Consider the following 9,940-nt stretch of genomic DNA (forward strand, 5'->3'; position numbering starts at 1 on the left):
CCAGAAATTAGAAAGGGATGGAATAGTCCTTAACTCATTTATATAAGGACAACATTATCCTAATACTAAAACAAGATGGTCATTACAACAAAAGAAACTATAGACTAATATCCTTCATGAACATAGACAAAAAAGTCCTTACTTTGACTTTGTAGTATAACAAGTCAATAATATCCAAGATGCAAAATTCGTCATGACCAAGTACCATTTTTCCCAGGAATGCAAGGTTGGCTTATTGTATGATAGGCTGAATTTCCCACCAAAAATAAGTTTCCGAATCCATAGAATCTGTGAATATGTTTACTTATATGGTCAAAGAAATTTTGCAGATGTGATTAAGTGAGGCATCATGAGATGGGAAGATTATACTGAATTATCCACGTGTCCCCTAAATTTAAAAACAAGTATCCTTATAAGAAAGAAGTAAGGGAGAGGTAACTACAGAATAAGAATGTCAGAGTATACAGCATAAGAAAGACTCAATCAGTTGCTGCTTTTAAAGATGGAGAAAAAGGCCAACAGCCAAGTTAATAAAAGTAGTCTGTAAAAGCTGGGACATACAAAGAAACAATAGAGCTGCCAGGAGGAAAAAGGCCTGAATACACTTTGGTTTTAACACAGTGAGATCCAGTTCAGACTTTCAACTGCCAGGACAATAAGAAAATAAAAATGTGTTGTTTTAACACAAAATTGTGTTGTTTTAAGGTGAAGCCTGGGTCAATTTGCTAGCATAATAACAGAAAACCAGATTAAGAGACTAAGAAAAGACATATTTTTGTCTTTAGAGATGCAGAAATATTTAAGTGTATGTGCAAAAACTAAACAAAACACAAGGCAGCAAGCATTCATGTTTACCTAAATGGTTTTTTTGTTGTTGTTCCCTTGACGTCTGAAACAGTACAAGGAATTCTGCTTTTAACGTATTTATTCAGAATTCAACACTGCAATAAGGCCAAGAAAAGGAAAAAATAAAGTGCAGACTTCCAGTTACGTTTATGTCATATACAACATAGTAACTATAGTTAAGAATATTGTGTTGCGTAAATGTCCATCAACTGATGAATGGATAAAGAAATTGTGGTTTATATACACTATGGAATACTACGTGGCAATGAGAAAAAATGAAATATGGGCTTTTGTAGCAACGTGGATGGAACTGGAGAGTGTGATGCTAAGTGAAATAAGCCATACAGAGAAAGACAGATACCATATGGTTTCACTCTTATGTGGATCCTGAGAAACTTAACAGGAACCCATGGGGGAGGGGAAGGAAAAAAAAAAAAAAAGAGGTTAGAGTGGGAGAGAGCCAAAGCATAAGAGACTGTTGAGAACTGAGAGCAAACTGAGGGTTGATGGGGGGTGGGAGGGAGGAGAGGGTGGGTGATGGGTATTGAGGAGGGCACCTTTTGGGATGAGCACTGGGTGTTGTATGGAAACCAATTTGACAATAAATTTCATAAAAAAAAAAAAAAAGAATATTGTGTTGCATATTTGGAAGTTGCTAAGGGAGTAGCTCTTAAAAGCCCTTATCCCAAGAAAAAATACTGTAACTATGTATGATGACAGATGTTAACTAGACTATTGTGGTGATCATTTTGCAATGTATACAAATGTCAGATAATTATATTGTACACTTGAAACTAATATAATGTTGCATGTCAGTTATTCCTTGACAAAAATAAGAAAAAAGAAAAAACTGCCAAAAGGTGGGAAAAGAAATCATATATATATTTGCAATTATCATGACTGTCTATCTAGAAAACTCCTAACAGATCTAAAATGATCTAGTAGCAAGGTCAATGAGTTTAGCAAGGTCTCAAGAAACAAGGTAATTAGGGAAAATTAATTGTATCTCTATATGTTATTAATGGGTAACTGGATACTGTACACTTAAAATTGGCGCTTTTTGTTCACATAAATTATACACAAATTAAAGCTGATTTAGAGAAATCAATATTTTAAGGTGCTTGGGAGAAGTGTCTAATGTTACCTGAAGATTCACAAGTCCTATATAAGACCAAGTCTGATAATATTCGTATATGGACATCTCTAATCTATAATAGTTTGTGCATTCAAGAAATAAAAAACACTGTATTTCAGATTCTTGAGAGAAAACAGAGTGGAATGTGGAAAAAATGAATATTTAATTAATATCTTTAGTATAAGCCAGATGTCACTGCACCAACACTTACAGATATTATCTGATTCCATTTAGAACAGGGAAAATTACTGGTAGCTAGTATCTACCACAGCCATTGGGGGGGAGCAGAAGGACAATGGGTACCAGAATGAGTGAAGATCACCATTGCCATTTGCTCAGTCCTCCAGATTAGACTCTGTCATTGCTCTCACTGAATTCTCTATGCTATTACAAGTAAATACTTATAAAATTTGAAAATAGTCAATAATCAGACCAGGTGATTCATCATTCAAGAATAGTTTTAAGAGTAAGAATTTTAAAATTAAGATATTTCCAACTTTATTCAAGTAAAGCAGAATCATTTTTCCAGTTTTATTGAGAAATAACCAACATATATCTTGGTGTAAGTTTAAAGCTGTACAGCGTGATGGGTTAATTTACACATATTTTTAAATGATTATCGCAATAGGTTCAGCTAACATCCATCATCTCCTAAAAATATACAATACAAAGAAAAGGAAAAAAGAAACGAAAAAAAGAAATTCTACTTATGATGGTAACTCTTAGGATTTACTCTCTTAACAACTTTACTGTATATAATTCAGCACTGTTAACTACAGTCTTCATGTTGCACATTAAATCCCCTGTACTCATTATTCTTATAGCTGGAAAGCAGAGCCACTTTTATTTTCTTTCCAGAAATGTAATGTCATAAGAAAGGGGGAAAAGTTCAAGAAATGAGATATGAATGTATGCTTTAGTTTTGTATTTTTCAGTAAATGTTCCAAAGCTAATGTTAGCCCATTCTTAATGTGGTTTCTCTCTGTTACCTTACAATTTAATTCATTATGCTTTATTTCTTATTCAGGGACACCAACCATGTTATGTGTGTGCTGGTCCTTACCATTCAGATTTTTCTTAAAGAATTCAGAAATGGGGCTTGTTGTATCTGATAACATCTGGGATTTCCATTTCAGGAAGTCCAATCACACCATTGCTAGGGGATGCCATAGATGTGGAGGACTCTGGATATATTTGCATATTTTACTTTAATATTTTATTGCCTTTTGAAGAAAATGCTAGAATTATAAAATCTAAAGAAAATATGCTATTTGTCCAACATAAATTCTGTTGTTATGTGAGTTATTTTATAACAGAGATAAAGAAATTTTACTGGTAAGCAAGAAGCTACAGAAGATACGTAAATCCATAGGAAGCCAGCAAGTTGATCTCCAAGTGTCATTTTATTATCGTGAAGTATTTTTCTTTCTATATCAAAGGCAAATATCAAAGCCAGTCATTTTCTGAATAGTGTTATTTAACAAATTTCTTAATCAATGAGATATGTGGATACAGGATGAAGATTTTCTTTTTGCTGACCTTTGCTGAGTACGCTTATCATGCTTTCTAGGAGTCTCGTATTATTTGATATGAAGTCTAGGATTAAACTGATCCCCATTGTATGATCTGAAAAGAAAGGAAGATTTATCTTGATCATTATATTCAAGCACATTGTCATATTTGTAGGCTACATTTCATGGTAAAAGATGATCCAGAAGAAAGGAATGCCTCTATTTTTCGCATTACATATCATAAGCTTGTATCTCCACTGGGAGATCCTTCTTCATGTCTCTGGCACCTTTACAGTTCTATGCATTAACAGATATAAAAGCTAGACAGAGTGTCCCCATGTGGACAGATATATTGTTTTTAATTTTGTATTCTATTTTTATTTTTAGAGAGAGAGCACACGTGCACTTAAGCACGTAAGCATGGAGCCCAACGCGGGGCTTGATCTCACAGCCCTGGGATCACAACCTGAGCTGAAACCAAGAGTTGCATGTCTAACCAACAGAGCCACACAAGTGATGCAAACAGATTTATTTACATGTGGAGATAGTGCAGGTCAAATTATCCTTTCTTCTGAAGAAGAAGTTTTGCTTATATTCCAGGGGGAAAAAAAGAAAGGATAAAATGTTTCTCATAGGCAAAGTGTGGACAAGTTCATCAGTGGTCCCTGGTAAGATCAAAGTTCACTAACCTGAGTATATCTCAACTGTGACACAGATCACCATGTACTCAGCATCTACCTAGGCACGTTCTGCGTTATTCCCACACTTGAAGGACAAAGGAATCGAGTGTGAACATAAAGTTCATATTCTCTTCAATGCCATGAGCAATATTCTGTCTAAATCCAATTAAACTCTATGTTTTCTTATCACTAACTATATATTAATATGTATCAATAACTGTATATTAGTAATTATATATTAAGTTTCTTATCACTAACTATATAAACTATATATATTAATAACACACATTAATACATACAAATATGTATATCTCACACATATTTCAAAATAAAAACTATAAAGGCTAACAAAAATCCCAATAGTAACAATTTATAACAACAGTTTGAATGAGCACAACTTAAATTCTGAGACAAAGCAAGAATCATGCTGCACTGAAAGTATAATACTCCAAATCCTATACACTTAAAATTATAAAAAGCAGGCATAACACAAAGATAAGAAAAATATCTAAGCAACTATCAGCTGGAGAACAAAAGGTTTAATAGTGGACCTGAAATGTATGTTTTTATTTTTTCTAGAGACAGACCAGGGTGGTGGAGGGGAGAAAAGGTCCAGTAAAACTCCCTTAAAAACATGCTATTGACAGACTTCACTGTAAAAGCATTAATGGTATTTATAAATGAGCCCCTACCTAAGGAATATTTGTCATAGAATGTATCTATTCTCTTTAGAATTATTATGCTAAACAGATCTGTAATGTATAGATTTCTTTGTTAGCTCTTTGCAAAGTATTAAATAATGAAATTATTAGGTATAAAATGGAAGAAGTTTCTTAAATGAAATATTTCTTTTTTGTGAAGTATCGTTTGTTATCCTCATATATAAATGCTAGTTCACATCTTATACAAATGTGGTATGAAAGGAATGGGGAGGCTGAGTTGGCTGTTACCGACTTATTTCTATTTTGCCTTTACTTCACAAATGCTTGTGTCCTCAAAATTAATAGTAATACGTGATATTGGGTAAAATGTATGCTTCTTAGAAGTTTGATTTATCTGAGTTCTAAAGCAGATTATTATTCTTCGTTTAAGAGAGAGAGAGAGAGAATGAGCAGAGTAGAGGGGCAGAGGGAGACAGAGAGAGAATCCTAAGCAGGCTCCATGCTTAGCACAGAGCCCAATGCAGGGCTGTATCCCATGACCCTGGGATCATAACCTGGGCCAAAATCAAGAGTCGGATGCTCAACCGACTGAGCCACCCAGGCACCCGTAAAGCAGATTATTATTTTTTAATTTAGAATATCTAAGACTAATAATTTTGAAAAAACTATGTGTAACAACTCATAACAAAAGAGATTACTTGTTAAGTGAAAGAGCTCTTTGGCCACAACATATAAGTTTCAACTCAGCACTTCCACTCAGAGATTCTATGGCCCTCAGCAATATGAGAAAAAAAAATGCTATAGTATCTAGGGCACACTTAGAACACAGAAACCACACTAAGCATTTTAAGAGAGAGAATTTAATGTTAAGAATTGCTTTCAGGTTTTGCATAACTGAAAGAAATATTGGATATTAAACATTAAAGTAATATGGAAACAGTAACTACTAGAAGAATCATGATCTGACCTGTAGAAAAAATGGAGTGTGAATTGGAGTTGTAAGAACCTAGACATTTGGAAAAGGACCCTGTGGCTCTAAAACCCAGACCTTTAAGGATGTGTTTCTGATGTTGGCACCTTTAAAGAGTAAGAATAAGGCTGTTTCTGGGAGTAACAAACAAAGCTAGAGAGTAGAGTCACCTCTCCTTACCAGCCCGGAGTGCGGCCAAGGCAACATTGAGTAGAAGTGTAAGAAAACAGGAAGAAACATATCCCTTGCTACTCCCTCCTGCCTTCTAGTTTCTCTAAAATACTCCAAATTGGCAAAATTTCATAGATAACCAGACTTTAAAGTTTAAACCAGCTTGCATAGTCTAGCCCTTGAATCACAGGATATAGAAGGGTAAATTTGGTGTTTATATGAAATAACAGCTTAGTAATTGGCACAGATTTCTATTTCAAAATATTGTTATGATGAAGAAATGAGTTTAATGTGAAATATGTCTCACATTAAATACTTAATAATTACCCTCAATTACTAAGGTATATAGTTAAAATTTTATTTAAAAGAAAATTGAAACAGGGCAAGAAATACTAATCAAGAAAGAAAGGAAATTAGCACAATGAAATCAGTCATCCTATCTCTTCTTGACAATTGTATCTGTAGTACTTTGGACAATATCTGGCATTCAGTCGGTGCTCAAAAAAATATGAGTTGACTAAGTTTTTGAAAATATCATACACATTAGTTATCTATTGTTATGTAACAATTTATTCTAAAATTAATGGTTTAAATTAATAAACTTTTTTCTCCCGTAATATCTGTAGGAGAAGAATCAAAGAATTATTTTATCTAGATGGTTCTGGATCAAAATCTCTACCATCAGTTTGTTAGCTGGACACACAGTCACCTTGAAGTTTCTCTGTGGTGAATCCATTTCCAGACTCAAATGCCTGTTGAAAGTCTTAAAAAGATCTGCTTCAAAGTTCACTCATATGGTTGTTAGAAGGAGGCTTGGTATTTATTAAATGGCATTAAGAATTTACATTCACATAGAAATCTGCACACAGATGTTTATAGCATCTTTTTCATAATTCCCAAATTAGGAACAGCCAAAATGTCCTTCAGTAGATAAAGAGATAATAAACTGTGGTTCATCTAGATAATGGAATATTATTCAAGTGCAAAAGGATATGAGCTATGAGACCAGGAAAAGTGATGGAAGAACCCTAAATACCTATTACAAAATGAAAATAATCAATCTGGAAAAACTACTGACTGTGATTCCAACTACATGACATACTGAAAAAGGCAAAACTGTGGAGACAGTAAAAATACTAGGAGTTGCCAGATTTGGGTTGGGGAAGTAGAGGGATAAATAATAGGTAGAGGAAAAGGTTATTTGGTGCAGTAAAAATACTCTGTATATTACCATAATGATTAATACATATCATTATATATTCATCAATCCATAGAATGTTAAAACCAAAAGGGAACCATAATATAAATTTTGGACTTTGGGTGATTATGGTCTGTCAGTTTAGGGTCATCAGCTGTAACAAATGTACAAAGCTGGTGGGGGATGTTGATAACGGAGAAGGCTAGCTATTCTGAAGGCAGGAGGTATATGGGAAATCTCTTTAACTCCCCATAATTTTGCTATGAACCTAAACTTTTCTAAAAAATTATCTTAATAGGAGCACCTGGATGGCTTACTCCAGTAAGCGACTAACTCTTGATTTTGGCTCAGGTCATGAGCTCATGGTTTGTGAGATGTGTGCTGTGAGCACAAAGCCTGCTTGGAATTCTCTCTCTACCTTTCTCTCTGCCACCCTCTCTCTCAAAATAAATAAATAAACACTTAGAAATTATCTTTAAAAACAGAATAAAAATTTAAAATATTTCTGAAAAAGTTTCTATATACATTATCTTACTCTAAAAATGTGTATCTGGGGCACCTGGCTGGCTCAGTTGGTTAAGTGTCTGACATCAGCTCAGGTTACGATCTCACGAAGCCCCGTGTTGGGTTCTGTGCTGACAGCTCGGATCCTGGAGCCTGCTTTGGATTCTGTGTCTCCCTCTCTCTCTCTCTTTATCTCTCTCTCTCTCTCTCTCTGCCCCCCCCCACTCATGCTCTATCTCTACTTAAAAAATAGACATTACAAAATTAAAATTAAAAATACATATCTAAAATGATAATTTTACATGGTATATATTTATGCATTTAATTGGTTTATTATCCTTACCTGTTCTTCATGTGATACTGTTATTTTTATTCTGACAAATGTATTTTTCAAATAGTCTTATGACTTTTTAATTGTCAACTATTTAATTCAAGGTTTCGTTTTGGTTTTTGGCTAATAAAGTTGAAAATATTGACATTTTGATTCATCCTACTCTGTAGAGCATATTACTAATTTAAAAAATTGTATTCCCAAAGTTTTCTTCTAGAAATCTGAGAAAAAATTGTGCAAAATGAAACACATTTCCTTTTTCTACTGTATATGTATTTGTGTAAATATGTATATGTTTATGTTTTGTGTGTGTGTAGATGTTCATTCCATATATTTTCATAGTTACTCATTTTTGCCTTCATTCATGAAGGCATTTGTAGTGGTATCAGCAACAAAAGAAATTGTAGTAATAATCCAACATATTTTTTTAAATAAGAATAAAAAGATAGATATTGTTAAATCACACATTTTTCTTAGAAGTTTCATAAATACAAAAACAGCATTAGTTTAGGTGCAATAGATAATTTTTCTAGCTTTAAAAAATAATTGTCTGAAATGTAATGTTCTACCTGAATTTCTCTTATTAGTCCTTTCTTATAACTAATCTTTATTAAAAAGATACTCCAAAGAAGCCTAAATAACCATTGCACTACCCTGCAATCATTAGAGAAAACATTTGAAATCTACAATATTCTTTTATAAAATAAGGTGTCTCATAAAAACACAGTAACTTATAACTTTTGCTGCTGTTGAAAACTCAATGACGTATTTAATTTAATGTTAGTTGTATACAGCCAATGTGGAGTTCTGAATTTCATTGCGAAGGGGTAAGGTGGGTAGCTAATAATCAGTTCAATTCAATTTTCCCATCTGCATAATTTATTTGCTCACTTCATTTCAAAGTTTTATATAACAATAGAGAACTGGTATAATTCATTTAATAATAAGTCCATGTTAAGATCACTTAAATATTTTACTTATATTCATTCAAATATACATGAGATATCCTGCCAGATCACTTTGCTTCAAAGTAAAGTACATTTTCACAATTTCAAAGTAATTGAGTGAATGGAAGATAGACTAAAAAATGATAATTTTATAGAGAAAGCACTAATATCATTATATAAATGTATTCTGTAGTTTTAGTAAAAATTACTTTTTTTATATCTGAGTGGAAATATGGTAATTATTGCTAAAACCACACATGTCAAAATAATACATTTATGTGATCCCTTCAATACTAAATGTACTATAATGGAAGACACACAGAAGGTTAACATTGCCCCTATGCAAGGATGATATACAAATTCATGAAACATTTCAAATTTTGTGCAGTTCCCAAGTAAGCCCTTTGCAGATTAACTCAATTAAAAAAAAATAAAAAACAAAAACACAATGAGTCAAAGCACAATGTGAGACATTGAATAATAAAATTGTGATATTTCATTAGAAATACATTTCTGTAAACACTAGAAATACATGTGAATGAAGTTGAGTTACACCTAAAAAATAAAAAGGACTGTAAATAGAATCTATATGAGATGGAAAATAATATACAACACTTGATTTTTTACCTTAAACCTTGAATTTTTGTCCTGTCCAATTTGGATCAATTTGTTTTCTGATGCCTCCAGATTAAATTGGCAGTGTCTAAAAGTCTTGTTTGGTTCTACTAGAGAGAAATTTTGTTTGTGTGAGGGAAAGTTTATAGTTGTGCTCCCCATTGTTCAATAAATACATTGATTTATCAAACGTGATATGCATAATTTTTTTAAAAATGAATGAAAAATTCATTATTGCAGAAGTTTAATATCTGGTTAGAAATAAATGAAGGTCAATGTTTTCTTTCTAGCTTGTGTTCAAGTTGTGGTTGGCCAAATTATTGATCTTGATTTTTTCGCTCCAGAGCAGGTATTATATTTCTAAACCCTT

At 32.9% G+C, this 9,940-nt stretch overlaps 1 non-coding gene across 1 annotated transcript; it reads left to right on the plus strand.

Moving 5' to 3' along the window:
* The first annotated feature begins 9,229 nt into the window (after positions 1-9,229).
* On the plus strand, positions 9,230-9,338 carry LOC121016189 (U6 spliceosomal RNA). Its single transcript, XR_005784152.1, has one exon. It is a non-coding gene; the product is annotated as a U6 spliceosomal RNA (small nuclear RNA).
* Positions 9,339-9,940: the final 602 nt, after the last annotated feature.

The sequence above is a fragment of the Herpailurus yagouaroundi genome, unplaced genomic scaffold, assembly GCF_014898765.1.
Source record: "Herpailurus yagouaroundi ecotype Mexico unplaced genomic scaffold, PumYag 209, whole genome shotgun sequence".
In the NCBI taxonomy this organism is placed as follows: Eukaryota; Metazoa; Chordata; class Mammalia; order Carnivora; family Felidae; genus Herpailurus; species Herpailurus yagouaroundi.